The sequence below is a fragment of the Lissotriton helveticus genome, chromosome 6, assembly GCF_964261635.1.
Source record: "Lissotriton helveticus chromosome 6, aLisHel1.1, whole genome shotgun sequence".
Classification (NCBI taxonomy): domain Eukaryota; kingdom Metazoa; phylum Chordata; class Amphibia; order Caudata; family Salamandridae; genus Lissotriton; species Lissotriton helveticus.
In genome coordinates, this window is record NC_136067.1 from 380,696,696 (window position 1) to 380,717,118 (window position 20,423).

A 20,423-nucleotide genomic window follows, 5' to 3' on the forward strand; every position below is an offset into this window, starting at 1 on the left:
CCCCAAAGAAAGCAACATTCGCACGCGCACTGGCTACTCCCCAAGAAACAAACCCCGACAATCCCCAACAACCCCACGTCCCACCCCTCCCCAGAATAGGTCCCCAACAGCAGAAACCCATCCAAATGAGCAAGTCCCAACAGTAACAGTCTCTGGCAACTACCAGAGTCCCACAGTAGGTGTGGGAGAAGAGGGGGTGGCCCGTCGCCTTCCTCAGCAGACCGCAAACAGCTCACTCTTTCAAGCCAGTTAGGCCTCCCCCTCGTGCCCCAAGTGTCCCGCATCCCCTCCATAAGGAAGGCGACCATCACCACAGAGGTTGGCCGCCCAACATCAGTTCCAGGCCCAACAGGTCAACGCCATCACAGCCCCAAGCCCCAGTCAGGAGCTCAACAGGTTATACGATACCACAGCAGGGGAACAGTAGCCTCATTCGTCCAGTAGACCATCTGCAGTTCCAGGCGTGACATGGGGCGGCGCGGGGTCTCCAGTCACCGACTCTTCCGAGGACCCCCCATCGGTGCCACCACGAGACCCCGACTCCATAGCCGTTGCGGAGTCCAATGTCTGGGAGATGTCAGAGACCGCCCGGAGGGCATCCCTACGCTCCAGCTCAGTCTGTGAGACCGTGGGTGTCCGAACTTTTGGCGGTCGTTTCTTGCGCCTCCTACCCCGCCTGGGCCGAGGTGGCGCCCGCCGCCGCTCCCCGGCCGCATGAGGAGCATCCGCGCCGGTCTTGTAAAGCTCCAGCCAGTTCCAAACGTCGTCGGGAGTGTCGTAGAAGGAAGATTTGCCATCTAGCATGATCCGTAGGCGGGCTGGGAACAGGAGAGAGTAGCGGATGCCCTCCTCCCGAAGCGCCCTCTTGACCGCCAAAAAAGTCGACCGCTGCCTCTGGACTTCCAAGGAATAATCAGGGTATATGGATACCTGGGCATTGTCCACTCGATAGGGTCCCAGAGCTCGCGCCCTCTGCAGAATGAGGTCCCGGTCCCTGTAATACAGCAACCGCGCCACCACCGGGCGGGGAGGCCGGCCTTCAGCTGGGGGACGAGCCGGCACGCGGTGAGCACGCTCCAAGGTGTAAAACGGCGAGAGCCCTTCCGGAACAACCACATCTCGCAGCCAGGCCTCCAAATAGCCCAACATGTCGGTTCCCTCAATTTTCTCCGGCAGGCCCACCACGCGAACGTTATTGCGGCGGTTGCGCCCCTCCGCATCCTCCGCTCGCTGTTCCAGTATGTGCACCCTCTGCTGCAGCTCCCCCAGCAGGGCGTCCGCCGCCTTCGACGAAGGTTCCAGCACGGCGATCCGGGTCTCGGTCTCCTTGACCCGATCCGCCAACTTGCCGTGGTCTGCACGCAAGAGGCCCAGGCTCGTGGACACCTGCCCGATGTCATGATGTAGGGCCTCCCTGGTGTCAGCGATGGCCTTCAGGATCTGCTCCAGTTGGCTTTGCGGTAGGCCCGCCGCCGGGATGGCGTCCAGATTGGGGCCCCGATCATCCACCGGCCCCCCAGCAGCTTCCGGCGGGGGCTTCAGGGGGCGCTTCCCCATGGGGGTGGTCACGTCTCGCCCTCGCAGCAACAGGGTCGGCGCCGTCACCTGCGTCCAACACGCCAGGCCGCAATCCTCGGGGTCGTCCGCCGCACGGCGTGTCCCCAGGGTCCGCCGGCCCCCGAAACCAGCGGCTCTCCTGCGGCGCCCGGGCCCCACTCGCCGCCTCGCGGTCCACTTAGCACACGGAGCACCTCTGAGTGCACTGTTCCCCAAAGTCCACAAGCAGAGTACAAGGCCACCAGCCCAGATTGGCGACAGGGGCGGCTCTCCAGGACGCCAATGAGGCAGGGGCAGGAAAAGGCGCGCCCGGGCGCCAAGAAGCGGCTCCCCCGGGGGGCCCACAGAGCCAGGCCACTAGGCTCCCCGGCGGCGGCAGAGTCCCTCGACAGTAGACGGCCAGGGAGCAGCGCGGGACCACCTCCACTCAGGTCGGCTGCACAGGGTCCGGACCCAGCTCAATCTCGGGTCGCGCAGGGCTGGTCTGCACCCCGAGCCCGCGTCTCACAGTTGGCGCTCAATGGAAACCCCCAGAGTCAGGCCGGCAAGGCCAGCGCCGGGCAGCTGCGACCCCGGTAGGCCGCGCGGAGAGAGGCCCAAGTCCAAGCCCAGCCACACGCTCCCTGTCCGGCCAGCAGCAGGCCCACCCCAGGCCGGGGCGGTATCAGGGCCGCTCACCTGTAGGTGGCCCCGCCGTGCTCCCGCTGATGCTCCGCGGCGATGTAGTCTGAGGTCCGCCGCCGCGGCGGGCCCAAAGATCCTGGGGTCCGGGTCTCGTGGTGGCCGGCGGCCGGCTAGGTACCGCCGCGGGCCGGCCCCCGGAGCACTCGAGGCCGGGGATGCGGCCGAGCGCCAAGGCCGCAAGATGGCCGGTGCCGCCCACTGATCACCGGCCGCGGCGCGGGTGCTGCGCGGTCAGGGATCCGTCCCCGCCGCCTCCGGTCAGGCCCCAGGACACACAGGAGGAGACGCGGGCAAACCTAGGGCACCAAGGCCATCAAGATCACCAGCGCCAGGATTAATGGAGGAGGCCACGGCGGAGCTCAGTGCTCACGCGTCTACCTCCATCGGCTGCCAAGCCACGCCCCTACCCTAGCTCCTCTCTCAGCCAACAAAGCCACGAGAACTAGACTCCAAGCAAGCTGGTACATGGAAGAGCTGAGGCTCACCAAACACCACCGCAAGCAATTTGAATGCAGATGGAGACAAAGTCAAGATGAGACCAACAAGAGCACCAATAAATCCACTCTCAGACACTGCCATCAGAAAATTAGAGCCACCAAATCCACCCTCATTGACCGCATCAAAAGAAGCACCAACAGTGCAAGGATTTCACCTTCTTGGCAGCACCCCTTACCAGCGTAACCACCTCTCAGGACCTCTGCACCCTGCTGTCCCCAATCTTCAGCAACAAGATCACCAGCATCTACAAAAAGTCAAGCCCCAACCAGACCCTTCCACCCTTGCAGTCCTCCTGCCCATCTCTACCAACACCCAGTGGACCACCCTGACCACCTGACCCACCATCATCACTCTAGAAACCACAATAACCATGCAGTCCATACACTCCATAACACCATTGGACCTCTGACAAGACCACATTTCCATCAAAGGACTGGACCCCATCAGCCCAGGTCTCAACCCGATCAACTATCACGGCCACCTACCTGGACACATGAATACATGGGACAGTACTCCCCCTCTTTGAGAAACCCTTAACAAATCCAAAGATGCTAGACATGACTTCCTGCTACCTAACATGGCAAATGTCATGGAAAAGATGACAAACAAACACCTAACCGCCCACCTCACCGACAACTATCTCCTCAACACCACTCAATCCAGATTCAAGCCCAATCACGGTACACAAACTGCCCTCATTGTCACCACAGGCATCATATTGATGATTATGGACAGATGTGCCACCATGGCCCTAATTCTACTGGAAGTATCTGCAGCCTTCTACACCATCTCCCACCCCATCCTTATTCAATGACTGCACAAAGCCGGCGTCTAAATTCCACACTTTTCTGGATTTGCTCCCTATAGCTGGCTCGTGCTCCATCGTGATGAGCCTGAACTTGTGACTTTGTCCTGGTGTGGCGCGACCAGATAACCACAGTTGACACTTTGTGCTTTTTGGCGAAATTTTCACTTAAAACTTCAAAATTGCATATCTCTGATTTTACTGATTGGATTTTTAGGTCTTAAATTATTTATTAAATTTGGGATTTTTTTCTTGTGTTGTGTTTCACTTTATTACTTTTTAACATGCTGCATAAATACTTTACACATTGCCTCTAAGTTAAGCCTGACTGCTTTTGTGCCAAGCTACCAGAGGGTTAAGCACAGGTTAATTTGAGGTTTGCTTGTAACTTCACCCTAATAAGGATTGTGGCTGCTGTTTGTGTAGGGTTTCATTCTCCTCAATGAGGAACCCGATTTCTTACAATAATGTATAGTGAAAATAACATTGTGCTACTCGTTACTAGGTCCCTGATAATGCAGAATCGGCGAAGTATTTGAATATAAAAACCTGAGTTGGAAAGCGACACAATTTGATATCTGTATCAGTCATAAACAAGAATATGTATGTGATTGAACCCAAATCGGAAAACGGCTCTACATTTGCTAGATATCTACATAAAAGCTACCATTTTATCATGTGTGATATATACTGCTACAAGGAGCTTTTTAGGCAACACTACTAATGGGATACATGAAACTTCAAGTCCCAGAATACAAATATGTGTAGGCTTTAAAGTGCCAGCGTGCAACGTAAAGTTGACTAAAATGACTCTCTCGGCCATATGTTTCGCTCATGCGCAAGTTTCTATTCCTGCCTTGGCCTTGTTCTTTGTATTATAATACTTGCAGTTTGCTTTTCACTTTACAAATGATAATACTATTACTGACATTTGCTCCAGCTGTTAAACAATGGATAACGACCTCTGTAGAGGGTGTTAATTGCCATTAATTAACATGACGTGAGTTTAGAATGCAGTCAACCTAGAGCAGTGTCAGCATTCTGATGGACTGAACCAAGTTCAACCTTGCTGAAGCTGCAATCATTCCAGGGGCCACAGCCACTGATATACAGGCCCCACTGTGGCGATTTAGTTGGTCACGCAAATGACCTTCACTGTATTTGCCCTATAATGGCTTTAGTAGGGTTTGTGTTCGCAGCCCTCGTTGTTGGCCCTATAATGGGTTTAGCAGGCTTTGTGCACAATGCCCCCTTTATTGGCCCTATAATGGGTTTATCAGAGTTTGTGCCCGCTGCCCCCCTTTATTGGCCCTATAATGGCTTTAGCAGGGTTTGTGCACACTGCCTCCTTTATTGGCCCTATAATGGGTTTAGTAGGGTTTGTGAACACTGCCCCCTTTATTGGCCCTATAATGGGTTTAGTAGGGTTTGATTTCGGAAATGAAGAACCACTCGATATGTTTCATTGGGTGTAGTGCTAATGTTATCTGATTATCTGCCTGAGAAACACCACAAACTGAATTGTTCAAGCTGATTAGTAATATTCAACTCAATGGCGCTCACTCGATTGACTTCGGAAGGATTACTGTTTGAGGAGACACTCCTGTGATGCATGTCAGTGGCATTAAGGTAACTCACAGATTATCAACTTGCTGAGGTACCTTTAGGGGATATTGTTGTAGGAAACAATGTATGCTCTGCAGGCTGCCCTTGTACGATTTGTGAGCTATATTAAGTCCCCAATCTCAGAAAAGTAGGTTTTACTAAATCTGAGTATGGTGTGTGAGCTTGGTACCATGATTGGTGCAAAAAGAACAATTGATGGACAGAATGCAGAACAATGCCATACATTCACCCATCATTTGTTTGCGTAGCACTTTTACCCTAAGTGGGATGGGTATGCCCAGACATGGGTCCCCTGCTCACTGTGCCACTGGATTCAAGCTAGCCTGGCTGAGGAAGGTGATGCCCTGAAACCGGTCCCAGGATGCTTGTTTCCGGTCCAGTGAAGACATGGCTTGGCAGTTTGGTCTGGACTGTTCCCTTGAGGCACAGGGTCAAGACTGATTTGCATATGGCTGGGTCTAAACTGGGGTGGCATGGTGAGCAAAAGAAGGATGGATTTAACCCAGATCTCTTGACTTGGGGTGAATGTATGATTCATTCAGCATTCCGTCCATCATTTGTTTGTGTAGCACATATTACCATGAATGGGGCAGGGACTGTTAGTGATAACGTCCAAACAAGAGGCGATGTAATGCAGGAAATAAAACTGATGTTTGGTTTTATAACACCTCCGAGTTGAGTGGCCACCAGAGTACAAGAAGAGTCTAGAATAAATATGCCTGAGATACATGGGTGCAAGTGATGTGAGACGCCCGCACAAAAGGAAAAGACTCTAGCCCACCACATTCAAGATAACAAGATGCCTGCCACCAGGTTTGGCTCTTCTCTGGTATTAAGCAGGCAGACAGTATTGGCGATCCATAGATCAACAACATCCATGCTTTAGAAATGAAGAGCCTGATAGTCCTCTGTAAACCCTACCACAGCAATGAGTAAAAACAAATCCAAAGCTACAGATGCCTCAAGAGAGATAAGCTCTCTGGATGAGCAGCCAAAGTGGGATGCTTAGGACTGGATTCATTTAGTATTCTAGTTTCTCCTGTGTTTTTCCCTTACCATGGACTTGGGATCATGCTTACGCTTGTGTGCCTCCTCATGCCATTGTAGGATTGTAGAAAGGGAGGCAATTGCTCAGCCACTATTTTACTTTTCGGGACCTTATGTTTCTTCTGCAAGTTTGCAAGTGTTACTATGTGAAAGATACCATGCTTAGGAAAATACTTTTCATCCTCATTAGCAAGTGCCACTCACTCTTGTAAATACCTTCACATGTCTTTTTTATATTTGCTTATTGAGTATATAGTGTAGTGGAATGCAACGCTGTGATGAATGGTGAATGATTGTGTGTGAAAACTTTAGTCCTCAAAGGGAAAAGATTCTTCCTCTACTAACTCTGGGTCTTTGCCAGGTTTTGGGATTACGGAGATTACCACCTCGAGCATAGAGTCAGTAAGAAATGTTGAGTTGGTGAAACAATTGTAGAGGTGTGTATGCAAGGGAGCAAGATCCTGGCAAAAGGTTTTAAAAATTGTGAGGAAAAGCCATTGAGCCCAGGGAATTTCATTGATTTTAAGCAGGCGATAGCTGAGATCACCTCTTCTATGCAAATAGGTTGATCAAGCCCTTTGGCCTCCCGATCTGGGAGAGTGGAGTGTTTGATATTGTGGCAATAGCTTGAAGAATCTACTTTAGGACCATGATCAGAGGCGGCGTATAAGAATTCATAGAAAGTCTGGAATGCAGAAGCTATTTGGGAATTGAAGCGCGCTACTGTTGATGAGCAGTTGCCGATCATTTTAATCCAGCTGGCATGGACCTGAGCCCGGAGGCAATGCGCCAACATACGCCCACAACGACTACTCCCCAAGTAGAATTTATGTTTTAAACTTATTATTGCATACTCTGCTCTATCGAGGTATAAGCGTTTGAGGAGCGTCTGTTTGTGTATATTCTTGAGTTCTGAGACTTTTCTCTCTAGGCGCTGCCTCTTTTCTTTTCTGCGCTGGTCATCCTCTGCAGCAATTGTTATCAGTTTCCTCCGAACAACAAGTTTCAAGGCATCCCAGAGAGACAAGAGACGTTTTCCCTGTATCATTGTTGAGAAGGTAATCAGCGATCACCTTATGGAGAGAGTCCCCCGTTGACTGAGATAGGAGCAGGAAGTCCCTGAAGCACCAGCATGAGCACCTAGGCTGTCTAATGTCCAGGCACATCACTAGGGATAGGGGAGCATGGTCAGAGGGAGAACAGGGTGTGATGAATGCATCAGATATTAACTTGTGCATTACTGGGGTTGCAAGGAAATGGTCTATATGAGTGCATGTTTTGTGCGCTGAAGAATAAAATGTGTAGTCACTGGAAGTAGGGTGGAATCCCCTCCGTACATCCTGCAACCCACAGCCAGACAACCAGCACAAGCCTGTAGGTGCAAAGGTCCCTGTTTGATCGGATCTTTGGGCCGATTGGTCCAAATCAGTATCCATAACCAAGTTCATATCACCACCAATCAGTATTACAGCATTTGGGGAGCAGAGAACAGATGCCAGGGAGTAAGTACTGAAGGGATCTACGTTCATTGGATGCGTAAATGTTGACATGGGTGAAGTGGAAGGTACCTATTCACAGCCTACAGGCTAAGAGCTGTCTCTTAACTTCATACATTTTGGATAGAATTTCCTCTTTGAATCTAGGGGAGAATTGAATTGCCACCCCCACACCACTTTTGGGGGGGACCCGAGGACCATAACTGGAGCAGGAACCTCTGAGATTGCTTTCTGGGCACATCTTGGGAGAGTAAGTGATTCTCCTCCAAAAGGCAGATGTCGCTGCTGGATTGCTCCAGAAGTGAGAGGACAGCTGCCCTCTTAACGGGGTTGTTTATGCCTCGAACATTGAGGCTGGTTACTTTAAGTTCAATGGGAGGAGGGTGGTAGATCAGAGCTTAGGGGCGCCCCACAGACCCAGGTGAAGGGGCATGAAATAATGGATAATGGAAATAGTGTACTAACTATTGTGGTGCATCTCAGAGTGCCAGTAATAGACCATAAAAGGAGATGGAGTAGAATCCAACACAAACTCACTTTAATAACCAAGAAAAACATAACAATTAACTGCAAGAGTCCAATGTTCGAGATAAGTAGAATATAGAGCGTTGACCGATGTTGTTAGAGCAGGAGGTCAAGCAAAATGTTCACAAGTGGTTCCACACCACCACAGGCCATGAGATATGAGGGCGCCCAGAACAATAGGAAACAACCATGCACTTACCACTGGCAGGAAGCGCCTCAAGAAGTGGCACCCCTGGTGCCCGAGGCCAAGCATGCCATTACTGCCTGTCGCTCCTGAGCATGCTCCTTGTGCCCAGGATGGGGGTGTTTCCTGCGCCTGCTCACTCTGTCCATGATGTGCATGGGGTGGAGAACTCTTGGGGGAGCTCTGTGTGGAGCGGAGAAATGGGTCTTCTGGTAAGCCTAGTATGTGGTGGGCATCCCTGAGCAATTTGGGGTAATGCAGTTGATCCTCTCACCGGAAGTCTGAAGGGATGGTCCCAACTGTATGATACCTCCTTGGAACGTAAGTAATCACTGATGGGTTTGAAGTCCCCGTGACTTTTGAGGGTGAGGAGGGAGGCATCCTGAAAGAAACTGATGATGTGGCCATGGAACTGGATAGCCTGCTTGGATCCTGCATTACGAAGAATACCCTCTTTAGTATGAAAATCTTGTACACTAGCGAGAATGTCAGCAGACCTGGTGTAGGGCCCACCAGGGCGACAGACTCTATGTCCTCTATCCAATCGAAGGTCCTTATCAGGTTCTCAGTCCAAGACATGTCGGAACAGTGCCTGAGTGTATTTACGGATTTCAGAGCCCTCCGACCCAGTGGGGACCTGCATAGTGAAATGTTTTTGCGGCGAGACTGATTTTCAAGGTCTTCATCTTTGGCCCAGAGGTTGTCGTGTTGCTCGAGGAGGCAGAGGATCTGTTGGCACAAGAGCTCTGTCTACTCTCCCTGTGCCATTTCATTCTCTTATAGGAAGTCCACCAGTCTTCCACCAAGGTTAGATCATGTTGCAGTTCCTTCAAGACCTTTGTGAGGTCTCTCTTTAGGTCTTGGATGTCTGACTTCGAGTAACCAAAGAGGGGGCCGGGAAGGCCTGCATCACTGGGGTATAGTTAGATTCAGATGATCCATCGGTATCAGTCTGTGGTAGAGGTTGCAAATTGGAGGTGGATTCCTCTGGCGGAGCTGGGGTTCTGTGAGTGAATATTTCTTGGACTGACTGGTCATGTTTACTCTTGGAGCTAGTCATAATTGCGGGTCCTTCGCACAACAAGGTCCTGGGCATTACCGAGATCCACCAAGGTGAACTCCCCAAAGCCCCCTTCAGCTCAAAATCCCAGGTAGGTAGATGTGACCCCACTCGGGACGTCCAAGCCCAACACGTAGGGGCACCATGGTGCACTGCAGGAACATCAATGTAGCAGGAGAGGCCGGGAATTCCAAGACGCAGGTGATCCGCACTTGCAGATGGTAAATGGACCGGTAGGCTGAGAGTGCAGACTCCAGAGGCACCAAGCCTACCGGTAGTTGATGTAGGGAGAGGCCAAACAATGTACCAGGCTTCAGCCCCAGGGCACCCAGGTGACGATTGCGCCTATATCACATGGTCCAATGCATACCCTGCATGGTGGTTCTGAAGTCCTAGGCAGCGCTCATGGGTCCAGGTTATCGGCCAAGGCCAAAGGAGGCCGAAGTCTCTGCATAGTCTCCAGAAGCCTTAAAGAAGGCAGCGGGGTCTCAGTCCGCGTACTAGAAGTACCAAGTTGGGTAGGGACCGGGCCCAAACGAGGCTTATGGTGAGCAGTCCCGGTGTCCCAGCACTGTGCAGCCTCCCAGTGAGCTGTTTGATGATGCGATGGGGAGGGCAGCAAGGAAGGGGCCCAGCCCAGAGCCAACTGGCTCCATTGTGGGGGGCCCAGGTACCAAAAGTGAAGTCGGTGGAGGGGCCACACTCTGTGCTGGAGTCCCCGGAAATTACAAAATGAGCTCACTGGCAGCTATGGGTGCACAGGGTTGATCCGGTGCAGCATTGGGCTGTGCAGGCCCCGATGTCAACCCCAAAGGATGCCATAGCAGCCAAGAGCCCGGAGCCTCAGAGCGAAGCCCGCAGTTTCCGCCCCAAAGTCAGAGAAGAGAGAGGCAGCCTACCTGCATCCAGGAGATCTGTTGGAGCTACATGGCTGCTATGAGGCTGCACTCAGGCCAACAACCGGAAGCAGCATTGTGGTCTCCATAGTTCAGCGGCTGAGCCGCTCGGCTCCACCAAACCCTGCCAGTGATCGAAACAGTCGCATTGAGGCGGCTCATTTTACAAGCTACAGCGCTCAGATCTCCGGCTGACTGTGGGTTCATCTGGGGCGAGTTTCAGACCACTGCCTGTCATTTGGACAGCCAAGTACCCCCGATGGTCAGATTGTGCGTTTCCTTTAAAGAATGAACAGACGTGCCACGTTTACTAGTCACTTAAGTCGACCTGGACCACAGAGGAGCGCAAGGAGCGTCCTACTCCACCTCTATCTTGGCCCCGCCCCCAGAAGAGCGTGTGTATTTATTAGAGCTCATAAGATGATGTCTTGGGGAAAAAGGTTGAAGTTCCACAATATTGGAGAGACATATTTCTAATTTTATTACCTTGATGCTACAAGCATTGCAGATTTGGCTGTCAGTTATTACCTATGTATAGATATTCCAAACTGACAAAGCCTTTTTAACATCTCTTTAGCAACTTAGCCTGATGCTCTGAGGTGAACACTGATGGTAATCTTGCATAGGTTGGCCACTAATGTCACCTATTTCAACACTAATAATAGTTAGGGGGCGTTTTTATTGACCAGAAGTAGGTCTTTCACAGAAAAGGTTGGAGACCTGTGCTATACACACATGCTGTACTTCAGCTCGGGTTTCTTTCACTGCTGTTAGCGTTAAGGAGATAGCTGCAAACATACCCCCTTTCCTTCCTTCAGTTAGTTCTGTATTGGCTGCTGTCTCGTTCCTTCTATGAGAGTGAGCTACTGTCAGCCATGAGTAGTTTAGAAAGTGGCTCTACCGTTGTAGGGCATGCCTGTTTTCCTTTGGGCATGTCCTCACTTCTCAGACTGTGACATGTGAGGACTGTGACATGACGAAGCAGCATTTAGAAAGAGAGAACTTTTTCTTAATTTTTAAGCGTACCAAAATGCACAATTTCTTTTTGTACAACAGCAACTTCCAAAGATCTCCAAGTGGGTGTATGTGGTGTTCCTTGGTTTCCAAAAGCTGAAAGAATGAACAGAAGCACACAGAAGTTTAGATTCTCATTCATGAAAGATGTTGTGTTTTGCGATTATAGATCTATTGGGTAAAAGGGAAGCAGCACAGACCACATACTCGCTTTATTGTGTGACAAGGGCCGCTTTTTTAAAACAGGTGTACATCACAATAACAACATTTGGCCTTTGTCTTAAAATACTAAACCTCACTAGACAACACGTCACCTAAGGTCACTTACCCTCCACCCCTAAGGTTCCTGCCTTCCTGGGGTTCTCCTCGAAGAGCAGTGCCACCGAGCAGTGCACACCCTGCTCCAAATGCCCCGCCCACATGGAGGTGCTGATACCCTGTACCCGCTTTGAAGACACTGTGTGCCGCTGTGCCAAGGGCTACTACTTGGAGATTGAGGCTGGACACCGGAGGTGCCTGCCATGCCGGACGGAGTGTGGTGCAGTCGAGGTGGAGATCGCCATGTGCACCGATATGTGCAACAGGCTGTGTTTAGGTATGTGTCGCGACTTTGGTACTTGCTTGCATTAGGGCCTATGCCGCGTCTTATTGGTCAGTGGGGAGGGTTGAGGCAGTGAAGACATCTGGTGATCTGAGGCGTGACATGGTGATCCACACAAAATTGCCTGTCAGATGCATGGACTGTTAAGATGTTACCCAGTTTAACTGTCGGCTAACCTGTTTTGTGTGGCTAGAAGGTAATGTGCTAAGTTGGTTGGAAGCCCCTCCAATCGGGCCTGTGAATATGCTCATCGTTAGGAGACCTGTTCAGGTAATATCACCTTACATTTTAGTACCTGTCGTTTCTCATTTGCCATTAAAAACACAGCCTGTCAAGGACCTGAATGGAGAGTGATCTAAGCTAAAAATCCTAGATAGTCTAAATGTTGCAGACTAGCCACAGGACAATAGGAGCTCAATGTACTTTCATGCAGAAATAATCAGTCGAGTGCAGATGAACTTGTTACGTTACACCTGGGAAAATTTGGCAGAGCTTGTTTTTAAGATGGAGACGCAGTTTCTATTTCTCTCACTTGGTTTAGGGTTAGGGTCAGATCTCCTTGTCGTATAGTGGTGCCTCAGCGCGGCAATGAATACGCAGGAGCCAGGTACCGGTTCACATATCTTTATTTCTACATGTGCTCTGGGCGCCTCTTGCGTCCGTCCTCTTCCTCGTCCTGATGGTGAGTGTCCGCTTCCTGCCTGCCCACAGGAAGTCATGTCCAGTGACCTGGACGCTGCCCCGTTGCCCACAGGGTCCTAGTGCCCTGGGATGGTGGTCAAGTCACCACATCTCCCCCTTTGTTGCAAACGGAATGTCTTTGTCCCATGTGCAAATCCTTGGCCTCGGGGAAGAGAGAGAGAGAGAGAGAGAGAGAGAGAGAGAGAGAGAGAGAGAGAGAGAGAGAGAGAGAGAGAGAGAGAGAGAGAGAGAGAGAGAGAGAGAGAGAGAGAGAGAGAGAGAGAGAAGTCTCTACATTTCTTCCAGTAGCCTTCTCGTCTTCTTGCACTCCCTTTTTGGTCTTTGTCCTCTGCTCTGTTCTGGTCCTTCGTTTTCCTCTTTTGCTAGTGCCGTCTCCCTTTTTGGTCTTTGTTCTTGTTCACTGTTTTCAGTTGTTGTTGCACGTTCTTCTTCCTCCACTTTCAATTCCTTGAAGTGGGAGCTGTTCCTTGTTATTTCCTTGTTGTCTGAAGCTGCAGTCACCATTGACCCCTTCACATCAGTCACAACCAGCGGGTCTCTTGAGAATGGACTGTCCGACTTCCTTTGTTGTTTCTGTCGCACTACCACCAGATCCCCTACAGCCAGCTGGTGTTCTGTCGCATTTCTCCTTTTGTCGGCATATTCTTTCATTTTTTGTTTTGCTTTGTGATCTCTGGCCGCAATGTCACTTCTGGTCGTGTTTCCCGTTGCCTCTATCTGAGGTAACCGTGTTCTGCTCGATCTCCCCAGCACCAGCTCTGCCGGGCATTTGCCGGTGGAGCTATGAGGAGTGTTCCTGTAGTCTCTGAGTACTTGACATAGCGCTTGTCCAATAGATATTTGCGTCAACTTCGCCCTCATGATGGCTTTCTTTATTGTCCCCATGAATCGTTCTGCCATTCCATTGGCCTGTGGCCACAGGGGAGTTATCTTCCGATGTTTTATCCCCAGGTAGTCCAGGAATCTGCGGAATTCCTCTCCCGAGAATGGAGGACCGTTGTCCGTTTTCAGTGTTTGTGGGGAGCCCCACGCGGCAAATATGTCATCTAGCACTGGTAGCGTAGCACTTGCCGACGTCGACGATACTTCTCTTACTATTGGAAACCTCGAGAATTCGTCAATGACCACTAGTAGGTATTTTCCATTCTCTAGCGGCCCATAGAAGTCTGTTGCCAGCTCTGTCCATACTGCCGGTGGCAGTTCCGACATCTTTAGTGGTGTCTGTTTGGCGGGAGGTCCTGTTACTTGACAGGTGTGGCAGTGTGCTATCTCTTCCTCTACCATGTTGTCCAGACCCGGGAACCAGACTTTTTCTCTCAGCATCTTCTTTGTCGCCACAATGCCTCGATGCGACTCATGTGCTAGTTCAACTGTTCTCTTTCTGAGCCGACGTGGTATTACAATTCTGGAGCCCCTCATTAATATTCCTTTCTCTGTTTCCGACAGTTCTTCGCTTATCTTTTTGAACGCCAGCATTTCCTCTTTATTGACTCCTTCCGCCGTGCTGGTGTTGCTGTTGATGTGTCTCCACCTCTGCTGCCGTACCACCACTCCAACGGCTTGCAATGTCTGGTCTCCTTTTGTTTCTCGTTCTAGTTCTTCATTTGTTATCGATACCGGAGTGCTCTGTCTCACGATGAAGTTCAGATATTCCTCTGCCATCGTGGCGCCCCCTTTTTGATAGGGAAGCGGATGCCGTGACATGTAGTCTGCTGGATTTTGATCCTTCCCTGGTTTGTGGACAATCGTGAAGTTGTAGTCCATCAACCTTATTCCCCATCGTTCAATTCTTGGTGGTATCTTTGCCTTTGGATTTCCATAGATTGTCACTAGCGCTTGATGATCTGTTACAATCGTGAACGGTTTTCCGTATATGAACATGTGATAGTGCTCACATGCCCACACAACCGCCAAGCTCTCCTTTTCTGGTTGAGAGTATGCCCTTTCTATGTCTGACAAGCTCTTGCTTCCATACGCCACTATCTGTCGCGGCGAGTCTTTTCCTGGCTTGTGTTGTGCTAATATCGCACCAAGGCCTACCGGGCTGGCATCCACTGTCAGTTCGGTGCAAAGTCTCGTGCTCACTGTCGCAAAGTCTTTTATGTATCTCGCGCAATAGCTGGCGAGACCGAGGAATGAGCGCACGTCAGCGACATCCTTTGGTTCTTTTGCCTTTTCAAGGGTGTCTATCTTGCCCCGATCCGGTCTCATTCCTCTCTTTGAGAAGACGTGTCCGAAGAATACCAGTTCTTCCCTGCCTAGCTCGCATTTTTTTTCGTTTACGGTCAGGCCCACCTCTACTAGCTGTGAGCACACCTCTCTCAACGCCTTATCATGTTCGTCATCACATCTGCCAAACACCAGGATATCATCACTATAGTTCAGACTGTTTTTGATTGGTCTTATTATTTGCCTTATTGTTTCCTGGAAGATCTCTGCTGCTGACGATATTCCGAAACTTAGCCTCTTGTAGCGAAACAATCCGAGGTGCGTGGAGAAGGTTGTGATGTATCTGGACTGTTGGTCCAACTCCAGCTGGTGGTACCCCTTGCATAGGTCGAGCTTGGAGAATTTCCTCATTCCGGTCAGCCGACTTATCATGTCATCTAGGTGCGGCCCTGGGTGTCGTTCTCGTTCTATGGCTGTGTTGGGTATTCTCATGTCCACACATATTCTTATCTGCGCAGCATCCTTTTTAGGCACCGCCACTATTGGTGATACCCATGGCGTTGGCCCCTCTGCTGGCTCGATGATGTCTTGTTCCAGTAGCGCCTTTATTTCTTCCTCTACCTGAGGTTGTAGATGAATGGGCACCCTTCTATGATGCTGGGCCATAGGCCTGACTGATTCATTTATGTGTAAAGTTATTTGTCTTCCCTTTAATTTTCCAAGACCTTTCGTTAGTGACGGGTACTCTTGTAGGATGTTTTCTCTGTCTGACATGTGGTACATCATTTTTAGTAGGCCCATTATCTTGGCCGTTACATTGCTCAGTAGGCATGGTGCAGGAATGTCTCCTCGTAGCACGTGTATGTCTTCCGTGACGGTCTTGCCCTTGTGCGTCATGGTTTCCGTGAATTTTCCCATGTTTGTTACTGGATTCTGTGCACCCCATGTGAATACTTTGACATTTGACGGTCTAAGTGGAGGCTTTTTTTTCATCTTATCATATTCTGTGGCACACATGATGTTACATGTGGCCCCGCTATCTAGCACAAATTCTGTTTGATGGGGCCCTACGTCGATGGTCACCCAATCCGTCTTTTTTATAGACTTCCTGTCCACTAACCGGATGTGCTCCTCCTCCTGCCCTTCCTCTGTGGACATGAGGTAAAGGCGTTCTACCTTTCCTGCCGGTCTTTGTTCCTCATCTTCGTCTTCCGACCCCGCCGACGAGCTCCTTTCGGTCGCTTCCATGTGCCGTACATGTTTGGTTGTTGTCACTCTTTGTTTTCCTCTTTCATTTCTGAAATGTGCCCCTTGACACATGGTGGCAAAATGGCCGGGTTTGTTGCATTTTCTGCATGTCTGACCAAAGGCCGGGCATGCTCCTCGGTGTGGGAAGTCCAAACCGCACCTGTAGCATTGAGAGCCTTCTTTCGAGCCCTCCTTTCTTGCTCCTTGTTCCTTTGATCCTTTCTTCCAGTTGCCCGTCTTGCGGGTGTCTGTCATCCGGTGTAGATGTTCTCCCTTTCGGTCCATCTGCCTGGCTTGCACCATTGCCCTGGCCTCCGCTCTTGCCAAATCTAGAATCTTTTCTACACTCGTCGGTTCTTTAAGTAGCCTTGTGCGAAATTCTGTGTCGCGACAGCCTTCTATCAATCTTAGGCGAAGGGCCTGTTCATTGTCAAAGTTCTCAAATTCGCAATGAGCCACCAGTTTTCTCAGCCTTGTTGCGAAATCATCCATTGACTCGTCCTGCTGTTGAAACGCCATGTTGAAATTGTACCTTTCAAAATCGACATTCCTTTGGGGATCAAACTTTGTCGTCAAGCATTTGATCAGCTTGTCATATGTTTTTATTTCGCTCGGGGGCAGAGTGATGAGGAGGTCCTCCACTTCATCCCCCGCAAGGTTCAGGAATAGCCCTAGTTTCTTTCCGTCTACCACATCAGTCGCCTCCACATAGCGCTCAAACTTCACAATCCACTTCTCCCATCGAATTCCCACTTGTGGTTCTGACACACTGAATGGTAGTGGTGTGCGATACTGCGCACTGTGCTTTGTTTCTGGCATTTTCTCTTTCTTTGGCCCTTCTGTTGCCTTTGTACTGTTACGCCTTTATTATATATTTTCCTTTTTCTCTTTTCCCTTTCACCTCTTTGGCTTCCTCTTGTAATTGCTCCTTTTCTATTGTGTTGTAATTTCTTTTCCTAAACAGTAGTCCTTCTGCCTCTTTTCCTATCTTCTGTGACTGCTTTGCCACTCAATTTGGAGCTTTTCTACTCCTTTTCCTCTGTTTTCGGCGTTTTGCCTGTTTCTAAAATGGCCGCCCGTTATTCTAGCCTTCCCATTGGCCCGGGCGCCTGATTTCAAGATGGCCGCCAAGTCTCGCGATCTTTCTCGCCTGCTGCAACGTTGCCTGGCTTCAAAATGGCCGCTCCGCCGTGCAGCGTTTCTATTGGCCCTGGCCGCCTGACCCCAAGATGGCCGCCGAGACTCTCGCGAGAGCTCGCGCCTATTTTCTTTGCTTCGCGCTCTTTTCAGCAGCGCTTACCCGATCAGACGGGGTCCCAGCTGGCAGTCTTTCCCGCAGTCCTTTTCAGTCGGGGTGGGCTCCCGCTTCAGTGATGAGCTCCTCTTCCCCAGACAGCGATGCAGGGTGGCCTCCTGTATTCCTGTTGTCTTTTGTTGCGAGGGACGCACACGCGTGGATTTCCAAACCGCCTCGTCGCCAGTTGTCGTATAGTGGTGCCTCAGCGCGGCAATGAATACGCAGGAGCCAGGTACCGGTTCACATATCTTTATTTCTACATGTGCTCTGGGCGCCTCTTGCGTCCGTCCTCTTCCTCGTCCTGATGGTGAGTGTCCGCTTCCTGCCTGCCCACAGGAAGTCATGTCCAGTGACCTGGACGCTGCCCCGTTGCCCACAGGGTCCTAGTGCCCTGGGATGGTGGTCAAGTCACCACACTCCTTAATAAAGGTCTTTCCATCTCTGATCCGGATGCAGCTTCTTCTTTAGCCTGAACTTCCTGTTTTTAATGAGAGAGCTTCTGGTTTCCGAGTTCTACCCTATCCTGACAAGACTTGAACGTTTTTAAGGGTTTTGAAGGGTGGACCAAGTTTGAACCTATGTATTGATTAAATATCAAACTTGGACTGCAGGTTCCCATGTCTTGTTTCCCTTGCTGCCAACATTGCCTTTTACTGCCTTAATTTGTTCCCCAATGTTTTGGGTTTTTATCTTGCCCATAGTGGGCTCGATTAGCTAGATTTTGTTTTTGTGTTTATTTTGCCAGCTTGATTCCTGTCGTTTTTCCCCTCCTGCCTCCCGCCAGACCCGCCCACTACCTTTCATTGCCTACTTAATGGAGGTCGCAGCGTGGCTCCATTGAGCGTGTCTTGCTCCCCTTGCTACCTCCATTGCCTTGCCTGGCCTTGATTTGTTCCCTGTTGTTTTTGATTTTGGCTTGCATATAGTGAGCTCGATTAGTGAAATTTGCTTTTGAGTTTATTTTGCCATCTCAATTCCCACTGTTTCCCCTCCCACCTCCGTCCTGTGCTCACCCACAGCCTCCCAGCGACCATCCCACCTTCCAGGCCTACTATCCTTTTCAATCAAAATTAACAGACTAACATGTTCACTTCTCAAATTCCATATTCAACTATACTAATATACTACCCCAATAACTGAATAACATATCCACTACTCAAATTACTTCATATTTATACTATACTAATTTTCAACACTAATCCTTTATGGGTTCCGGAGTGGCGTGCTACTCGCCAGAAAAGCGCTTCAACACCCATCAGGGTTAACAAGTGCTATATGAATGCAAACCTTTCTCCCCCTTCTATCCCTCCGCTGTCCTTCTCACTCCAAATAACTGACTAATATCCACCACTGAAATTACTTCATATTTCACCATATTAATTCACCACTAATCCTTTATAGGCTTCCTGAATAGCGTGCGTCAACAAGTGCTATATAAACACAAACCCTTGTCCTCCTCTATCCTTCTGCTATCATTCCAAATCCATATAACTGACTAACTTATCCACCACTTAAAATGTACTTGCATGTTTCACTATACTAATTCAACACAAATCCTTTATGGGTCCCGGAGTAGCGTGCTACTCGCCGAAAAAAGCGCTTCAACGCCTCCTCAGGGGTAGTAAGCGCTATATAAATGCAATTACAATACAATACACAACCCTGGTATTGACATTGTGACCTTTAAGTCCCCTATCACTTAACCTACATCTATTAACGTCTATCTGATTAGCCAACATTTTTTAATTCTTTTCATTGAGCAGTTAAACAAAACAAAATGTAGTGACATTAGACATTATAGCTCATTAAAGAAACGCAGCAGCAGTCATCAATAAAGACCATTGAGGACAGTCACATTGCTACATTAGATCATTACAGCAGTGTTACCCATGTCGCTGGTAAAAGCCACAACATCTTCACTACTAGACATCATCATAAGTACCATCCAGGGGTTCACAGAGGCCTCCCCTATACTCTTTCCACTTACCCCATATTTTATTTGATTTTTCTAGGCACCCCTTTTCCACATATAACACCCTCTGTCAACATGCACCAATCCATGTTGTTCTTCCAGTCCCCCAAACTCGGGCTCAATTCAGATCTCCATATACAAGCTATATTCTGCTTGGCCACTATCAATCCCAAGGTGACCCAGAAATGGTCCATATGACCGAGGTCTGTTTCAGCCCACACTTTGAGAAGGCATCATTTGGCAGATAGTGTTTAAGCACTTCCCCCCACTTCTTTGAGGCAGGTTCCCAAAATGTTAAAGCACGGGACAACTCCTCACACTCCTCACACTCCTCGCACCCCCAGGGCACCCAGCATGATCCGATTTGCCCATTTTAACCAGGGTAGTCCCTACATAATAGCTGTGAGGGAGTATTTTTAGCAGCTCCAGTCGAAATCTGGAGCATATGACCACGTTTGTTTGGGAGGCCTGGGCTACAGCCCACTCCTCCTCCAGATCCCCCAGATCTCGCTCCCAACTCGTCTTCAGCCTGGTCAGAAGAGTTATTAACTTATTTGCGGTAGGTGAGTGAGATGGCGTGCCTCGACATGCATTATCAAACAACCAATCCTCAAGTGGAGAGGACTCTTGGAGGTCCGTACCCCTGGGGATTGCCTTATGAAGGGCATTCCTGACCTGTAGATATTGGAAGTTCTCAGCTGGGGCCAACTGGTACTCCCCTGCAGCTTGGGGAGTGAAATCATGTCTACTTGCTTCCACAAATCGCCAGCCTTTGACAGACCTATCAAATCTCATTGATCGAACCCTATGTGTGTAGCCAGGGTGCCTAACTTCATCGTATCCCACAAGGGGGTGGCTGTGTAATTTTGTCTCCCCACCCATGCTGCGAAGTGCGGTGTGCCAAGGAGTCACTGTGTGAGCAGTAGGGCTGTGGGTAGGTCCCCCATAAAGGCCTCTAAGCTTACCACTCGGCCCCATGTTTTCCTTGTCCATCCTATATGCCGTTTACCCTCTGGGAGATGGACTCAGTGGTTTACAACGG